Below are 18,572 nucleotides of genomic sequence, written 5' to 3'. Positions count from 1 at the left end.
TACATGTTCTGGTGTTATAACATGTTCTGGTGCGTTACAACATGTTCTGGGGTGTTATAACATTTGGTTCGTGGTGTTATAACATTCTGGTTACGTTCTGTGGTTATAGGACATCTTGTTCGTGTTATACATGTTCTGTATGGTGTTACATGTTCTGGTGGTAGTTCCGTCCGTTAATAAACATGTTCTTGCGTTAGAACACTCATGTTCGGGGTGGTTATAACATGTTCTTGCAGTTACAACATGTTCTGGTGGTTAAAACATGTTCTGGTGTTATAACATGTTCTGGTGGTTATAACATGTTCTGGTGGTTAACATGTTCTGGTGGTTATAACATGTTTCTCTGGTGGTTTTAACATGTTCTGGTGGTTAACATGTTCTGGTGGCTTATAACATGTTCTCGGTGGTTAACATGTTCTGGTGGTTTTAACATGTTCGGTGCCGTTAAACATGTTCTGGTGGTTATAACATGTTCTGGTGGTTATAACATGTTCTGGTGGTTATAACATGTTCTGGTGGTTATAACATGTTCTGGTGGTTAAGGTATGGCTGACCCTCAGGTATAAACTAGTTGAGTGATGTCTTGCTGACCCTCAGGTGAAAGCTGATAGGGCAATGTCTATCTCTGTCATTCTGTACTGAAGAGAAACACACAGAGGTACAGACACATGCATACGCACACATTGTGATATTGTTGTACGGTGGTATTGAACATGTTGTGGTGTAGAGATGTTATATGATGTACTGTTTCATCTTTAGCTCATTCAGTACAAACATAATTCACTGTTTAATCTGTTGTGTTATATGTAATTTGGGTGGTTTGGTGTGTTTGGACCTCAGGAAGAGTAGCTGCTGCCTTGACAGTAGGGATCCCTAATAAATACAAATACTATCTGAAGCACTTATAGGAATCGATCAGCTAGAAGGACAAAACTTCCGTATAAACAATAGTCTTAACAGTGGTAACGTAAAATTCACCCCGTGGTGTGGTGTTGTTGTCATTATCGGGGTCCACTGCGTAATGTTGGCGCCCGCCGAGGCGAGGGTGGACTTATAGACTGAACCTCTCTAAAGGAGATAGCAGAGAGCATAGTGCATTGTGGGGGAAAACCAAGGAGGAGGAAGGTGGGGTCATGGCTTAACAAATATGTGAAGACGTGCTGGGTTGGTGTGTATACCTTCTCTCAGAAGTGAATTGAAAGAAAACGTTACGTCACTACACTAGCTTTCTATGATACTCACCTTTTTGATATCAGGGGAAAAAGGGAAAATACAGTGAAGGAAAAAAGTACCCATTTGTCATACTTGACTAAAACCAAAGCTACCTTAACAGAAAATGACTCAAGTAAAAGTGAAAGTCACAGTAAAATACTACTTAAGTAAAAGTCTGAAAGTATTTGTTTTTAAATATACTTCTGTATCAAAAGTAAGTGTAATTGCTAAAATATACTTAAGTGTCCAAAGTAAACGTAAAAGTATAAATCATTTCACATTCCTTATATTAAGCAAACCAGAAGGCACAATTTTCTTGTTATTAAAATTTATGGATAACCAGGGGCACATACCAAAACTCATACATAATTTACAAACTTAGTGTAATGTAACGAGTACTTTTGGCTGTCAGGGAAAATGTAGGGAGTAAAAAGTACATTATTTTCTTTAGGAATGTAGTGAAGTAAAAGTGGTCAACAAATATAAATCGTAAAGTACAGATACCCCCCCAAAAAACGACTTAATTAGTACTTTAAAGTGTTATTACTTAAATACTTTATACCACTGGATACAATGGGTGATTTTCATTGATGACGTAGATTACTTGGTGCTGTAACGAAAACATTATAGCGATTATGACTATCGTTTTCTTATTTTGACATACTTGACAGCATATACACTGAGTGTAGAAAACATTAGCTACACCTGCTCTTTCCATGACATAAACCACAATTCCAGATGTTATGTGAGGAACGTCATACAGTATATAACAAAACTAATGACAGCCGTAATGGAAACAGGAAGTTTACGGACCATTTTTATGAACGCCAAAAGATCATTTGTTCGTTCAAAATGGTGGGATCTTTTTTTGTTGGTAAAATTAATTATGTGATAAATGGTGGTAAAAATATTGATGTAAACTAATACGATGAATATATTATATTATATTATAGATATTTACCTGATACATGAAAACTTAAGCGAAAAAGTGTATGAGCAAAAAAAAGTCAATTTGGTGGAAACACACCACTGGTGGAAATTGTGCATATTTTCTTTATGAGTATTCGCATGAAACTCTGTCACCAATTGGATGGAAACCTAGCTAGCGACTGACCAGGTGAATCCAGGTGAAAGCTATGATCCCTCATTGATGTCACCTATTAAATCCACTTCAATCAGTGTAGATGAAGGGGAGGAGACAGGGTTAAAGAAGGATTTTTAAGCCTTGAGACAATGAAGACATGGATTGTGTATGTGTGCCATTCAGAGGGTGAACGGGCAAGACAACATATTTAAGTGCCTTTGTACTGAGTATGGTAGTAGGTGCCAGGCGCACCGGTTTGAGTGTGTCAAGAACAGCAACGCTGCTGGGTTTTTCAGGCTCAACAGTGTCCTGTGTGTATCAAGAATGGTTCACCACCCAAAGAACATCCAGCCAAATTGACCCAACTGTGGGAAGCATTGGAGTCACCATGGGCCATCATCCCTGTGGAACGCTTTGGACCCCTTGTAGAGTCCATGACCTGAAGAATTGAGGCTGTTCTGAGGGCAACATGGGGTGCAACTCAATATTAGGAAGTTGTTCCTAGTGTTTTGTACACTCAGTGTAAACCTGTCAGTGACCATCATCAGAAAAAAAAAAAATTGAAAAAATAAAAATAAAAAAAAATACATAATTTAGACACGATCTTTGTAAACCTTGTGGTTTGAACGTTTAAACAAAATATCTTTATATAAGGGTTATAAATGAAATCTGACATTATCTATTAAGCAAAAGACTTTCATTAGGCCTATATGAATTTCTAATTTATCAGAGGTTCATTATTAATTATAAACCGGGTGGTTCGAGCCCTGAATGCTGATAGGCTAAAAGCTGTGGTATATCAGACTGTATACCACATTGTATGACAAAACATATATTTTTACTGTTCTAATTACATTGGTAACCAGTTTATAATAGCAATAAGGCACCTTGGGGGTTTGTGATATATGGCCAATATACCACAGCTAAGGGCTATGTCCAGGCACGCCGCGTTGCATCGTGAATAAGAACAGCCTTTAGCCGTGGTATATTGGCCGTATACCACAAAACCTCATGCCTTATTGCTTAATTATACCACTCAGTGTGTCGTAAATGGAGCAGTCTGGGTATTGATTTGCAGCTTCTCTGTAGAGTCAATAGGATTGATCCTTTAAGGCTTTTTGTAGGAGACCTAATCACACAGAACCCTTTCTCCCTCACTTAGTCACTCCAGACTCTCTTCAAGGGATGTGTCCTAAATGGCACCCTATTCCCTTTATAGTGCACTACTTTTAACCAGGGCCCTATGGCACCCTATTCCTTTCATAGTGCACTACTTTTAACCAGGGCCCTATGGCACCCTATTCCCTTCATAGTGCACTACTTTTAACCAGGGCCCTATGGCCACCCTGTTCCCTTCATAGTGCACTACTTTTAACCAGGGCCCTATGGCACCCTATTCCCTTCATAGTGCACTACTTTTAACCAGGGCCCTATGGCACCCTATTCCTTTACAAGTGCACTACTTTGGACCAGGGCCCTATGGCACCCTATTCCCTATATAGTGCACTCCCTTTACCAAGCCCATAGTGCTCGGGGTAAAAAAGCAGTGCACTATATAGGACATAAGCTACCATTTTGGACTAACCCTCTACTACCAATGGCCCCTTTTTAGATGAGTGTTTCTCAATCTGTTTTATAAAGGACTGTGTGCCAGTCGGTTTTTGCTAAAATGCCAACAAGTTCTTGTCACTCATTGGTTTGAGAGATGGAGTTGGTAGGAGCAGAAAGATATCTGAAACCAGGCGTGGACTGACAAACCAATGTTTTTTATCCTCCCTGGGGTGCCGCTTCCATCAAAACTAGCACTCGAACATCTCAGGGTACCTGGGGTGCTGCTTCCATCAACTAGCACTCGAACATCTCAGGCTACTGGGCTGGTGCTGCTTCCATCAAACTAGCACTCGAACTCTCAGGTACCTGGGGTGCTGCTTCCATCAAAACTAGCACTCGAACTCTCAGGCTACCTGGGGTGCTGCTTCCATCAAAACTAGCACTCGAACATCTCAGGCTACCTGGGTGCTGCTTCCATCAAAACTAGCACTCGAACATCTCAGGGTACCTGGGGTGCTGCTTCCATCAAAACTAGCACTCGAACATCTCAGGCTACTGGGGTGCTGCTTCCATCAAAACTAGCACTCGAACATCTCAGGGTACCGTAAAGCAATATCCCACGGCCCGGGCCCGGTCCAGGAATCTGAGGTTCGAGTGCTAGTTTTGATCTGAGGTTGAGGAACACTGTTTTAGAAGAGTATCATAATAGAATATAAACAGAACATGAGGATCATATAAACTCAGTTAATCCAAAGTTAATTTATGCTATATATTTGCAAACTGTACAATTGCACTTATCATGTCATTAATTTCATTGAATGTTCCAGTCACTGTCTGTAGTACAAAGGGTTGGCGTTGTAAAGGAATTCTATTCAATACATCTGAAGAGACATGTTCTATCATAGAAAATAAACTCAACATAATTTGGAATAAAAAATGAAGCCCACATAGGGACAGCTACAGCTCAAGGCTTGATAGATTTCTCAAAATGAAATATTGCTGGTTGCTTTTGATGAAAAACAACAAGAGAAAATAACATCGCTATGGAGACAAGTGAAAGGTTTGATACAGAAACTCATTCATTATTTAAGACTTGATGATGACAGTTTAATCATGTTAGAATATGTTTTTTTCATGGAAAAACACATTGAGAAATACTCTTATTTAGCTATAATGTCTCACCCACAATCTAAGATTCATCCAGTGTTTGTGTGACTCAATTCTCCATGTCATTTCTCCAATGTAAATGTTTCATTGCAAGAATCTAATGCATGTACTGTATGTTCAATACATCATTGCCAAACTTTTCTTAGAAATCAACTAGATTAATTGGTTGTACTAATTATGTTGAACAAAACAGAGATGTTGAAAATGCTCTGTTAGCAGTCCCAGTACAAATCAATTAAAAAGGTTTTCTGTTCTGTTAGCAGTCCCAGTACAAAGCAATTGAAAAGGTGTTCTGTTCTGTTAGCAGTACCAGTACAAATCAACTGAAAATATTTATTGGAAAGATAGAACAAGAAAAAAAGAGAGAACATCGAAACCAGGACATTGGGGTCAAAGTACATGTCTTCAGAAAAACGTGGCTTTAGACGTTAGACTTGGGCTATTAGATGTCCCGGTGTGGACTTTCTAAAATCTCACCAGTCATTGACATAAAATGTATCCATTACACGACAGGGAGAATCATCAATGAGACAGACTCATGGAGCTCTGGAGTTGTACATCCCTACTTTCTCTTACAGGGGAGGGGGCCTTTGGTCAGGTGGTTGGTCAGGTGGTTGGTCAGGTGGTTGGTCAGATTTCCTCCATTGACTTTGTATCCAGTCATTGACATAAAATGTATCAAAAACTTGATAGAAAAGGGAAAAGGTGCATTGCTGTTCTCATTAGGCTCCGTCAGGGGAATACTCCTCTGGCTGACCTCCAGCCATAGCTGTCATCAGGGATCATAGGTTCAAAGGTCAATGGACAGGGTTCATAGTTTAAGGGTCGACAAGGGGAAAGGTGCTGACCTTGTTGTTCCTGCTGATTCGTCGTTCTGGCCGTGGGCGTGGCTGTTTGGTCTGGATCAGTTCCTCGGGGGTGTTCCCCAGCGGTGGGAGGAGCCTCTTTTTACTGTTCCTGGTCTCCGGCAACCACTGTGGCGGCAGCTCGAATGGACCGAACCCAAACTGGGTGGCGTCGTCGGGCTCCGTGGGGGTCGCTGGCGCCACCTGTGACGAGGAGGTGTAAGAGCAGGCATGGACAGCGGCAGCGGAGACCTTGGGCAATATGAGAGGAGGAGGTTCTCTAGTCACTACCACACTCTCTCTGGTTGGTTGGGTCTCCTTCTGTAGAACCATCTCCCCTTCGTGTCCCCCTAGTCTACCCCCTCCAAGGTGGTTCTCTTTGGGTTGCGAACAACCCCCACCACCCCCTGAACCTAACGAAGGTATCTCATTCTCTACCTCCTCCTCGTCCTCTTCATCGGTCGGCCTAAAGATCTGCTGCTGTCCGATATTAAACATCTCCAGGAGCTGGCTCCCGGCCTGAGCCGACCCCTCCAGCCCTCCCTCGCCCCCTAGCCCCAGCCCCAGGGCCCCAGTGCTGACTACGTTACGCCGGCTGTAGCGTCTGTGGACCCGGGCTAAAACATCCAACAGGCACTGCCTGGCCGTGCGGTTCACCGTCAGAAACAGCAGAGGGTTGGTGAGGAGAGACACCTTTGGCAGCCAGATAGCTGTGAGTTGGAGAGAAGGAGACAATTCCTCACCGTCCCCGAGAAGGGTGCGGTATACCACCAACGCCCCATAGGGGGCGCTACAGGCCGAGAAGGCTAAAACTACAGCTAGTAATGTAGCGTGTAGCTCAGCCTCGCGCTGCGACACGTACGGAATAGAGATGGAGTTCTGAGGGGTTCTCAACGCTGCAATAATCACCTTCTTCTTCTGGCTGGCGCTAAGGGCTCGGCGAATCAGAACCATGAACAGGAAGACAACCGCCAGGGGAAGGATCACCTAAAAATAAAATGTAATTAAAAACACAACAACTGTTGACCTGTTGTCTTTCCTGCATCAACACTCTTAGAAAAAAATTGGTTCTAAAAAGGGGTCTTCGGTTGTCCCCACAGGATAACCATTTTTGGTTCCAGGTAGAAGCCTTTTGGGTTCCATGTAGAACCATAGAGGGTTCTACACGGAACCCAGAAGGGTTATACCTGGAACCCAGAAGGGTTCTACACGGAACCCAGAAGGGTTCTACACGGAACCCAGAAGGGTTCTACCTGGAACAAAAAAGGGTTATTCAAACGGTTCTCATACGTGGACAGCGGAAGAATCCTTAAATGTTCGCGATAACATCTTTTTTTTCTACGAGCGTAGCACTCAAACTTCTATTTTGTTACTAAACACTGACTTGCTGAAAAGCTCATCTTTTTTAAAGAAGTTTTTTTTTACTTGCAATGATTGAAATTCACTGACTGGATAAAAACGGACTGCTAAATGATCACAATGTAAATGTAACCACCGTGGTTACGTTGTAGATCATCACGTAGACCATGTGACCCAAGGAGCGGGCGCGGGCGTCGGAACATGACAAGGTGGCGTACACGTCGGTAACGTTGGTGACGGCGAACACAGGCACGCTGGCGATGGTGGCGTGGATCCAGATGTAGATAACCAGGTCACGTGATCTGGCTTCTGAGATCTTCCTCTCCAGAGGGTAGAGGACAGAGTAGTACCTAGAGAGAAGAAGAAGAGGAGACAACATTACACACTGTCCAGAGGGTAATATATATATATATACACACAGTACCAGTCAAAAGTTTGGACACACCTACTCATTCAAGGGTTTTTCATTATTTTTACTATTTTCTACATTGTAGAATAATAGTGAAGACATCAAAACTATGAAATAACACACATGGAATCATGTAGTAACCAAAAAAGTGTTAAACAAATCAAAACATATTTTATATTTGAGATTCTTCGAAGTAGCCACCGTTTGCCTTGATGACAGCTTTGCACGCTCTTAGCATTCTCTCAACCAGCTTCACCTGGAATACTTTTCCAACAGTCTTGAAGGAGTTCCCACATATGCTGGACACTTGTTGGCTGCTTTCCCTTCACTCTGACGTCTGACTCATCCCAAACCATCTCAATTGGGTTGAGGTTGGGTGATTGTGGAGACCAGGTCATACCCCCAGGACAGGTAGGATCTACCATTAGATGTAGACAGGACAGTAGTAGCTACCATTAGATATAGACAGGACAGTAGTATCTACCATTAGATATAGACAGACAGTAGTACCATTAGATGTAGACAGGACATAGGTATTCTACCATTAGATGTAGACAGGACAGTAGTATCTACCATTAGATGTAGACAGGACAGTAGTATCTACCATTAGATGTAGACAGGACAGTAGTATCTACCATTAGATGTAGACAGGACAGTAGTAGCTACCATTAGATGTAGACAGGACAGTAGTATCTACCATTAGATGTAGACAGACATAGTATCTACCATTAGATGTAGACAAGACAGTAGTAGCTACCATTAGATGTAGACAGGACAGTAGTATCTACCATTAGATGTAGACAGGACAGTAGTATCTACCATTAGATGTAGACAGGACATAAAGAGTGAAGGAAGTAGCTACCATTAGATTAGACAGGACAGTAGTATCTACCATTAATGTAGACAGGACAGTATATCTACCATTAGATGTAACAGGACAGTAGTACTACATTAGATGTGACAGGACAGTAGTATCTACCATTAATGTAGACAGGACAGTAGTATCACCATTAGATGTAGACAAGACAGTAGTAGCTACCATTAGATGTAGACAGGACAGTAGTATCTACCATTAGATTGACAGGACAGTAGTAGCTATATTACTTTGCTGGCCTACACCTTCTTCTAGACTAACCTGGCTGTATCTACTTCTCTAACTAGGAGGTCAATGTGAAGGGGAAGAGGAAGAGAGAGATTCTTACTGAAGTGTGACTGAAGGTGTGAAGAGTCTTAACTGAGGAGTGACTGAAGGTGTGAAGGTTCTTAACTGAGGTGTGACTGAAGTTGTGAAAGGTCTTAACTGAGGTGTGAAGGGTCTTAACTGAGGTGTGACTGAAGGTGTGAAGAGTCTTAAACTGAGGTGTGACTGAAGTTGTGAAGGGTCTTAACATGAGGTGTGAAGGGTCTTAACTGAGGTGTGACTGAAGTGTGAAAGATCTTAACTGAGGAGTGACTGAAGTGTGAAGGTTCTTATGAGGTGTGACTGAAGTTGTGAAGGGTCTTAACTGAGGTGTGAAGAGTCTTACTGAGGAGTGACTGAAGGTGTGAAGGTTCTTAACTGAGGTGTGACTGAGTTGTGAAGGGTCTTAACTGAGGCTGAAGGCTTAACTGAGGTGTGAAGGGTCTTAACTGAGGTGTGACTGAAGGTGTGAAGAGTCTTAACTGAGGTGACTCGAAGTTGTGCGAAGGTTCCTTAACTGAGGTGGTGACTGAAGTGTGAAGGTTCTTAAGCTGAGGTGACTAAGTGGAAGGGTCTTAACTGAGGTGTGACTGAAGTTGGAAGGTCTTAACTGAGGTGTGAAGATCTAACTGAGGTGTGACTGAAGTTGAAGGTTCTTAAACTGAGTGTGAATGGTCTTAACTGAGGTTGAAGGGTCTTAACTGAGGTGCGAAGGGTCTTAACTGAGGTGTGACTGAAGTGTGAAGATCTTAACTGAGGTGTGAAGGTCTTAACTGAGTGTGACTGAAGGTGTGAAGAGTCTTAACTGAGGTGTGGAAGGGTCTTAACTGAGTGTGACGTGAAGGTCTAAAGGGGTCTGTGTAAACCTGATTGTGTGACTGAAGTGTGAGAGCTTAACTGAGGTGTGACTGAAGGTGTGAAGAGTCTAACTGAGGTGTGAAGGCCTCTTACTGAGGCTGAACTGAAAGGTTGAAGGGTCTTGTGTTCACAGATTACACATATTTTGATTGCTTTCTTACAAGCGAGTGTATGTGTGAGTAGGTGAGTACATAGGTATGGTGAGTATGAGTACTATAGGTAGTGTGAGTAGGTGAGTACTATAGTATGATGAGTATGGTGAGAGTACTATAGGTAGGTGAGTAGGTGAGTACTTATGTATGTGTGAGTAGGTGAGTACAGTGTAAGTAGGTAGTTTATTGTGTGAGTAGGTATACTATAGAGATGTGTGAGTAGGAGTACTATAGGATGTGTGATGTAGTGTATACTAGAAGGTATGTGTGAGTAGGTGAGTACTATAGGTATGTGTGAGTAGGTGAGTACTATAGGTATGTGTGAGTAGGTGAGTACTATAGGTATGTGTGGTAAACGGCTGTCTGTGTGTACGCGTGCCCTGCCTGCCTGCCTGCCTGCCTGCCTGCCTGCCAGCCTGCCAGCCTGCCTGCCTGCCTGCCTGCCTAACCTGCCAGCCTGCCTGTCTGTCTGACTGACTTCCTGCCTACATGTGTGCAACCGTGTGTGTGCTTGTGTACTGTAGTCTGTGTATCCACAGACTGTTCAGTTTGCAGCTTGCAAGTGTGATACCTTCTCAGCAACAACTCTCTCCCAGCACAACTCTATATGAAATAAATAATTCAGATTGATTAAATGTTGGTATGGAAGCGCTTGCTAGCCCTTAAAGAAGGAGCTGAGGCTCGGGTGGGGCTGGGAGGCTGGGACTAGATAGATAGATAGACAGGTAGAGAGAGAGAGAGAGAGAGAGGGGGAAGGCATAGAGAGAGAGAGAGAGAAAGAGAGAGAGAGAAAGAGAGAGAGAGAGTGGTGGTGGTGGTGGAGGAAGAGTCAGGGAGAGTGTTCCTTGCTGTGGACTGTCAATTCGTGTGGCTGCAGCTCAGAACAGAGAGCTCTGCAGGAGAGACAGGGACACCACCAGGAAGCGTGGAGTAGACATGCTGCACCAATTACTGCCTCTCTCTGCACCACGTTTTTAATTATTTTGATCTGGAGCAATAACAGTATTTCCAGATGTAAAGGTCTGCTAGGCGGATCACACGGTTCTCCCCCTGTGTGTGGCTTTACATGTGTATAAAGAAAGACAAATATGCACAGTTGTACAAGCTGCTCCTGTGCTTTATACCAACATTTCAGCAGTAATAGCCTTTGTCATCCAGAACCAACCCTTAGCAGCCTCTACCAAAACACTAAACAAGGGGTGGGCAAACCTTTTTTTGGGGGGGGGGGCCACACAGAATTTTTTGGGGGGACCCATTTGTTTGTCAAAATCAATTTGCGGCCTAGGAAAAGGCAGTTAGTTGAACATATATAGGTCCATTATGATTTCTAGTGTCACGACTTCCGCCGAAGTCGGTCCCTCTCCTTGTTCGGGCGGKGTTCGGCGGTCGACGTCACCGACCTTCTAGCCATCGCTGATCCTCTTTTCATTTTCCATTGGTTTTGTCTTGTCTTCCATCACACCTGGTTCCAATCCCATCAATTACATGTTGTGTATTTAACCCTCTGTTTCCCCTCATGTCCTTGTCGGTGATTGTTTGGTGCTAGTTATGTTCTGGTGTGCGACAGGTTTTGCACCCTCTTATTTTGTATATGTTGGTTTCCGGAGTTTTTGAATTGTTATTAAACTGCTCCGTTTATACCAAGTTCGTTCTCCTGCGCCTGACTTCCCTGCCACCAGCACCCATTACATCTACCTCCTTTATATCTGGTTTTACACCTTCAACAGGGCGCTGGAGTGTTTTTCTAACCCAACCCCCCCCCCCCAACACCCCCACCTTGCGAGCAAAACATTTTAGCAGCCCTCCTCAAACAGCGAAGAAGAAGTTTTAAAGGTCATTTTATGCAATTCTACACATTTTGCCACAAGGCGTAGAGAAAATTTTGCTTTTTTAAAGCAAGTTTGCTGCAATTCTACACATTTTGCCATAGGGTGGAGGCAAATGTTTGTATTTTTTTTTAATATATGATACCTGATGAATCAAATGGGCCCCACGCTGGTTGGTAATTCGACCTGCTTAACACAAGTTTAGAATAGCTGGCCGCTAGAATAATCTTACCATTCTGAAAATGTTTTGCTGACATGGGCTAAGTGACTGTTGATACAAAACCATATTTAGAAATTGCACCTCGTGTATTCTACTATTCTAACTCTCAACAGGAAGTTAGACCCCGACAGAGTTCCATATTATTATTTTGTAAATAAAAAAATTGGGCCTACAAAAACAGTTGCCCATGCCTGCTATAGGTAGTGCCGCCAATGGTTTGATTTGATAATACGTTGTTCTATAGCACGTTCTGTAAACCCAAAGAAAAGACGCTGTATTTGACTTGATTTCCGTGCAATCACCCACCTGTCGAGAGCGATAGCGGAGAAGCTGAGCACGTGACGGAGCGAAGAAGATTTGTGGAGGAACTTCAGGCCTTGCAAGAGCAGCAGAGTGTGTAGCCACCAGCAGCAGCGAGGGCTGGCCCCTAGAGCCACGTCGAAAGGAACACACAACCAGACCCGCACAGATCCCTGAGCACGCCAGGTTCTTAATTGAAGCGACTGGTCACCGACTTGAGACATTGGTACAGCAGGTACACCATAGAACAGTGGCATATGCCTGGGAGAGGGAGGGAGAGCGAGAGAGGGAGAGGGGGAGGGAAGGGAGGAGAGCGAGAGAGAGGGGGGGGGCAGGAAGTGGGAGGAGGGGGGTGGAAGGGAGAGATGGAGAGGGGGGTGAGGGAGAGAAAGGTGGTGAGGAGGTGGTGAGGGAGAGGGGAGGAGAGAGAGAGGGGGGGCAGGAAGTGGGAGAGGAGGATGAGGGAAAGAAAGGTGGCGAGGAGGGGGTGAGGGAGAGGGGAGGAGAGAGGGGGGGGGAGGGGGAAGGGGGGAGAGAGAGAGGGGGGGGGGGCAGGAGAGTGGGAGAGGAGGAGGGGTGGAAGGGGGTGAGGGAAGGGAGAAGAGAGAAGGGGGAGGGAGAGGAGAGAGAGAGGGGGGGCAGGAAGTGGGAGAGGAGGGGGTGGAAGGGGGTGAGGAGAGGGGAGGAAGAGAGAGAGGGGGGGCAGGAAGGTGGGAGAGGAGGGGGGGTGGAAGGGTGAGGGAGAGGGGAGGAGAGAGAAGAGGGGAGTGGAAGGGGTGAGAGAGAGGGGAGGAGAGAGAGAGAGGGTTTAGACAGGATGACAGTTTGATTGTTTTACAGTATAAGGCATGTGAGAAAAGTAAATCAGTGAAATGTTATGGTGTGTGAGTTTGTGAAGTACTTTTGAAAGACAATCAGGAAAAACTAAATTGTAGAAATGATCGATCCTTGTGGCTATGCTAAAGCACCCCCTTCTGTCCTTTTCCATTTGCCTTTACAATCAGTTTGTGAAAACATCGCAACAATTTGTCAAAACAATCCATTTAAAACTGGAGGGCAGAGGTAGACCTGAGTGACACCAAAGAAGACAGATCATCCATTTAAACTGAGGGCAGAGGTAGACCTGAGTGACACCAAGAAGACAGATCAATTTAAACAACAAAGTGTGACTGCCACTGGTATTTACACACACACACAACACACACACACACACACACACACACCACACACACACACACACACACACACAACACACACACACGCACATTCTCGTGCACAACCACACAGCACACAAACATGCATACACATACAAAGCACTGCCATGACATTCCACTTTGTAATTTTAGCAGAGTTCCAATGAGAACAGTTTTCCAAACCCTGTGACGGTGCTCAAACTGGGAACAGAACTTCACACAACCCAACTCCTTCTGGCACCTTCCCCCCTTCCTCCTCTCTCTCCTCCTTTCTCTCTCTCTCTCCCTCCTTTCCTCCTCATCTCCCCTTCCCTCTCTCCTCCTCTATCCCTTCTTCCCTCTTCTCTCCCCCTCCTCTCTCTCTCTCCTCTCTCTACCTCCTCCTTCCCCTTCCTCCTTCTCCAATCCTCTGCCCAGTGCCTAATGTCCCGATATGAACTCAAACACATGTCCATAGTTGAAGGGAGCTGCTATGATTAAAACAGGGAAAATAAAGGAAGTTTTAGAAATGGTATTTCAGCTAGTGCCTTTTCATACAAGTCTCAATGCAATAGACTGTACATTAATATCCTCATCAATTCACAACTGGCTGGTTCTATTACATTCATATCCTTCATCAATTCACATAGCTGCTGGTCTATTAATTCATATCTTCATCATTCACACTGCTGGTCTGTTACATTATATCCTTCATCATTCACACTGCTGTCTGTTACATTAATATCCTTCATCATTCACACTGCTGGTCTGTTACATTCATATCCTTCATCATTCACACTGCTGGTCTATTCATTCATATCCTTCAATCATTCACACTGCTGGTCTGTTACATTAATATCTGCATTCATTCACACTGCTGGTCTGTTACATTAATATCCTTCATCATTCACACACTGCTGGTCTGTTACAAATTCATATCCTTCACATTCACACTGCTGGCTGTTACATTAATATCCCTTCATCATTCACACGTGCTGGTCTGTTAACAATTCATACCCTATCATTCAACATGCTGTCTGGTACTTAATATCCTTCAATCATTCACACTGCTGGTTGTTCATCTCCTTCATCATTCACACTGCTAGGTCTGTAGCATTAATATCCTAACATTCACAGCTGCTGTCTGTTACATTCATATCCTTCATCATTCACACTGCTGGTCTGTTACATTAATATCCTTCATCATTCACACTGCTGGTCTGTGTACATTCATATCCTTATCTTCACACTGCTGGTCATTACATTATATCTTATCATTCACCTGCTGGTCTGTTACATTATCCTTCATCATCACACTGCTGGTCTTACATTAATATCCTTCATCATTCACACTGCTGGTCTGTTACATTCATATCCTTCATCATTCACACTGCTGGTTGTTACATTAATATCCTTCATCATTCACACTGCTGGTCTGTTACATTCATATCCTTCATCATTCACACTGGCTGGTCTGTTACATTCATATCCTTCATCATTCACACTGCCTGGTCTGTTACATTATATCCTTCATCATTCACACTGCTGTCTGTTACATTCATATCCTCATCATTCACACTGCTGGTCTGTTACAATTAATATCCTTCCATCATTCACACTGCTGGTCTGTTACATTCATATCCTTCATCATTCAACACTGCTGGTCTGTTACATTAATATCCTTCATCATTCACACTGCTGGTCTGTTACATTCATATCCTTCATCATTCACAACTGCTGGTCTGTTACATTAATATCCTTCAATCATTCACACTGCTGGTCTGTTTACATTAATATTCCTTCATCATTCACACTGCTGGTCTGATTAACATTCATATCCTTCATCATTCACACTGGCTGGTCTGTTACATTAATATCCGTCATCATCAAGCTCACCTGCTGGTCTGTTACATTAATATCTCTTCATCATTCACACTGCCTGGTCTGTTACATTCATACCTTCATCATTCACACTGCTGGTCTGTTACATTAATATCCTTCATCATTCCACACTGCTGGTCTGTTACATTCAATATCCTTCATCATTCACACTGCTGGTCTGTTACATTAATATCCTTCATCATTCACACTGCTGGTCCTGTTAACATTAATACCTTCATCATTCACACTGCTGGTCTGTTACTTCATATCCTTATCATTCACACCTGCTGGTCTAATTACATTAATCTCCTTCATCATTCACATGCTGCTGGTCTGTTACATTCATATCCTTCATCATTCACACTGCCTGGTCTGTTACATTAATATCCTTCATCATTCACACTAGCTGGTTGTTAATTAATATCCTTCATCATTACACTGCTGGTTCTGTTACATTCCATATCCTTATCATTCACACTGCTGGTTCCTGTTACATTAATATCCTTCATCATTCACACTGATCGATGCTGTCTGTTACATTCATATCCTTTCATCATTCACACTGCTGGTCTGTTACATTAATATCCTTCATATCACCTGCTGGTTGTACATTATATCTTATCATCACACTAGCTGGTCTGTTACATTAATATCCTTCATCATTCCATCATCTGCTGGTCTGTTACTTATATCCTTCATCATTCACACTGCGGTCTGTTTAAATTCATGATCCTTTCATCATTCACACTAGCTGGTCTGTTTACATATTAATATCCTTCATCATTCACAGCTGCTGGTCTGTACATTCATAATCCTTCATCATTCACACTGCTGGTCTGTTACATATAATATCCTTCAATCATTCACACTGCTGGTCTGTTACATTCATATCCTTCATCATTCACACTGCTGTCCTGTTACATTAATATCCTTCAATTCACACGCTGGTCTGTACATTATATCTTCATCATTCACCACTGCTGTCTGTTACATTGAGGCTCTATCCATAACCGTTCTTACAGTATTTCTTTACATGTCTCTGAGAGCAGGAGCAAATGGGTGCACTGAGCTGGTTAAAATGAGCTGGACTTCTCTATGTATCATCCTCGTGTGTCTCAATGGGCCTTGGGAACACATGGTCCGTCTCGGCAACCAGTGGTCATATTACTGGTATGGTCTGAAATGCTACTGAGTAGTCGATATATTTTCTTTCTCCCGTCCCATATCTGACTCTGCAGTAACTCTACTATCTCCTTCAGTATTCTCCCATCTCACAGTAAGCATTCAGACCCTCACAGGAACACACAGGTAACACATTCCAATCTTCAATCTCTTCCTGGAAGCTCCTACTCAAAAACTGACAGAGAATTTCAGCCACAAAGGCATTCAAATTATATAATTTTTTCCTTCTTTCAAAGTATCCTCAGATTGTTTCTCTGCCTTTAAATGCCCGTCCAGTTCAGTTTTTATGGTAAAACGTTGCTCAGTTCCATTAGATCTGCTGCTGAAGGAGTTTGATTAAGACTGCTGCTGAAAGGAGTCTGATTTAGACTGCTGCTGAAGGAGTTTTCATTAGAACTGCTGCTGAAAGGAGTCTGGATTAGACTGCTGCTGAAGGAGTTTGATTAGACTGCAGCTGAGGAGTTTGATTAGACTGCCTGCTGAAGGAGTCCTTGATTAGACTGCTTGCTGAAGGAGTTTTCATTAGACTGCTGCTGAAGGAGTTCATTAGACTAGCTGCTGAAGGAGTTTATTAGACTGCTGCTGAAGGAGTCGAATTAGAACTGCTGCTGAGGAGTTTTGATTAGACGCTGAAGAGTCTGTAACTGCTGCTAAGAGTTCTTGAGTCTGAAATTATGACTGCTGCTGAAAGGAGTTTTCATTAGACTGCTGCTGAAGGAAGTTTCATTAGACTGCTGCTGAAGGAGTTTTTCATTAGACTGCTGTGAAGGAGTTTCATTTAGACTGCTGCTGGCTGAAGGAGTTCTGATTAACTGCTGCTGAAGGAGTTTCAATTAGACTGCTGCGAAGGAGTTGATTAGACTGCTGGCTGAAAAGGAGTTTATTAGACTGCTGCTGAAGGAGTTTATTATGTGTGAAGGGGATTCTGCTGTGCTGAAGGAGTTTAATTAGACTGCTGCTGGGTAAAAGAGGAGTTTTTCATTAGACTGCTGCTGAAGGAGTTTCATTTAGACTGCAGCTGAAGGAGTTTCATTAGACTGCAGCTGAGGAGTTTCATTAGACTGCTGTCTGAAGGAGTTTGAATTAGAAGACTGCTGGCTGAAGAGTTTGATTAGACTGCTGTGAAGGAGACTGATATAGACTGGCTGCTGAAGGAGTTTTCATTAGACTGCTGCTGAAGGAGTTTGATTAGACTGCTGCTGAAGGAGTCTGATTGACTGCTGCTGAAGGAGTTTCATTAGACTGCTGCTGAAGATTTGTTGATGACTGCTTGCTGAGGAGTTTCATTGATCTGCTGCTGAAGGAGTTTCATTAGACTGCAGCTGAGGAGTTTCATTAAGAAACTGCTGCTGAAAGGAGTTTCATTAGAACTGCAGCTGAAGGAGTTTCATTAGACTGCTGCTGCGAAGGAGTATGATTAGACTGCTGCTGAAGGAGTTTGTTAGACTGCTGCTGAAAGGAAGACTGATTAGACTGCTGCTGAATGGAGTTTTGATTAGAACTGCTGCTTGAAGAAGTCTGGATAAGACTGCTGCTGGAAGGAGTCTGATTAGACTGCTGCTGAAAGGAGTTTCATTAGACTGCTGCGAAGGAGTCTGATTAGAACTGCTGCCGTGAAGATTGTAGCTCTGGGAGATTGATTAGACTGCTGCTGGAAGGAGTACTGATTGACTGCTGCTGAAGGATTTGATTAGACCTGCTGCTGAAGGAGTTTGTTAGACTGTCTGAAGGATTTTGATTAGACTGCTGCCTTGAAGGAGTCCTGATTGATGCTGTGAAGGAGCTCTGATAACTGCTGCTGAAGGAGTCTGATTAGACTGCTGCTGATGGAGTTTGATAGACTGCTGCTGAAGGAGTCTGATTAGACTGCTGCGAAGGAGTCTGATTAGACTGCTGCTGAGGAGTTTCATTAGACTGCTGCTGAAGGAGTTTGGATTAAGACGCTGCTGAAGGAGTCTGATTAGACTGCTGCTGAAGGAGTTTGATTAGACTGCTGCTGAAGGAGTTTGAAATTAGACTGCTGCTGAAGGAAGTTTGATTTAGGACTGCTGCTGAAGGAGTTTTGATTCCTGCTTGCTGAGGAGTTTGATTAGACTGCTGCTGAAGAGTCTGATTTAGACTGCTGCTGAGGAAGTTTGATTAGATGCTGCTGAGGAGTTTGATTAGAAACTGCT

At 43.3% G+C, this 18,572-nt stretch overlaps 1 pseudogene; it reads right to left on the bottom strand.

Annotated features, from left to right (window-relative positions):
* Window positions 1-4,597: 4,597 nt before the first annotated feature.
* On the bottom strand, window positions 4,598-12,414 carry LOC112074797 (G-protein coupled receptor 176-like; annotated as a pseudogene).
* Window positions 12,415-18,572: the final 6,158 nt, after the last annotated feature.

This window comes from Salvelinus sp. IW2-2015, unplaced genomic scaffold (assembly GCF_002910315.2).
Source record: "Salvelinus sp. IW2-2015 unplaced genomic scaffold, ASM291031v2 Un_scaffold2821, whole genome shotgun sequence".
Taxonomy (NCBI): domain Eukaryota; kingdom Metazoa; phylum Chordata; class Actinopteri; order Salmoniformes; family Salmonidae; genus Salvelinus; species Salvelinus sp. IW2-2015.
This window is presented reverse-complemented; position numbering and strand designations above follow the sequence as displayed.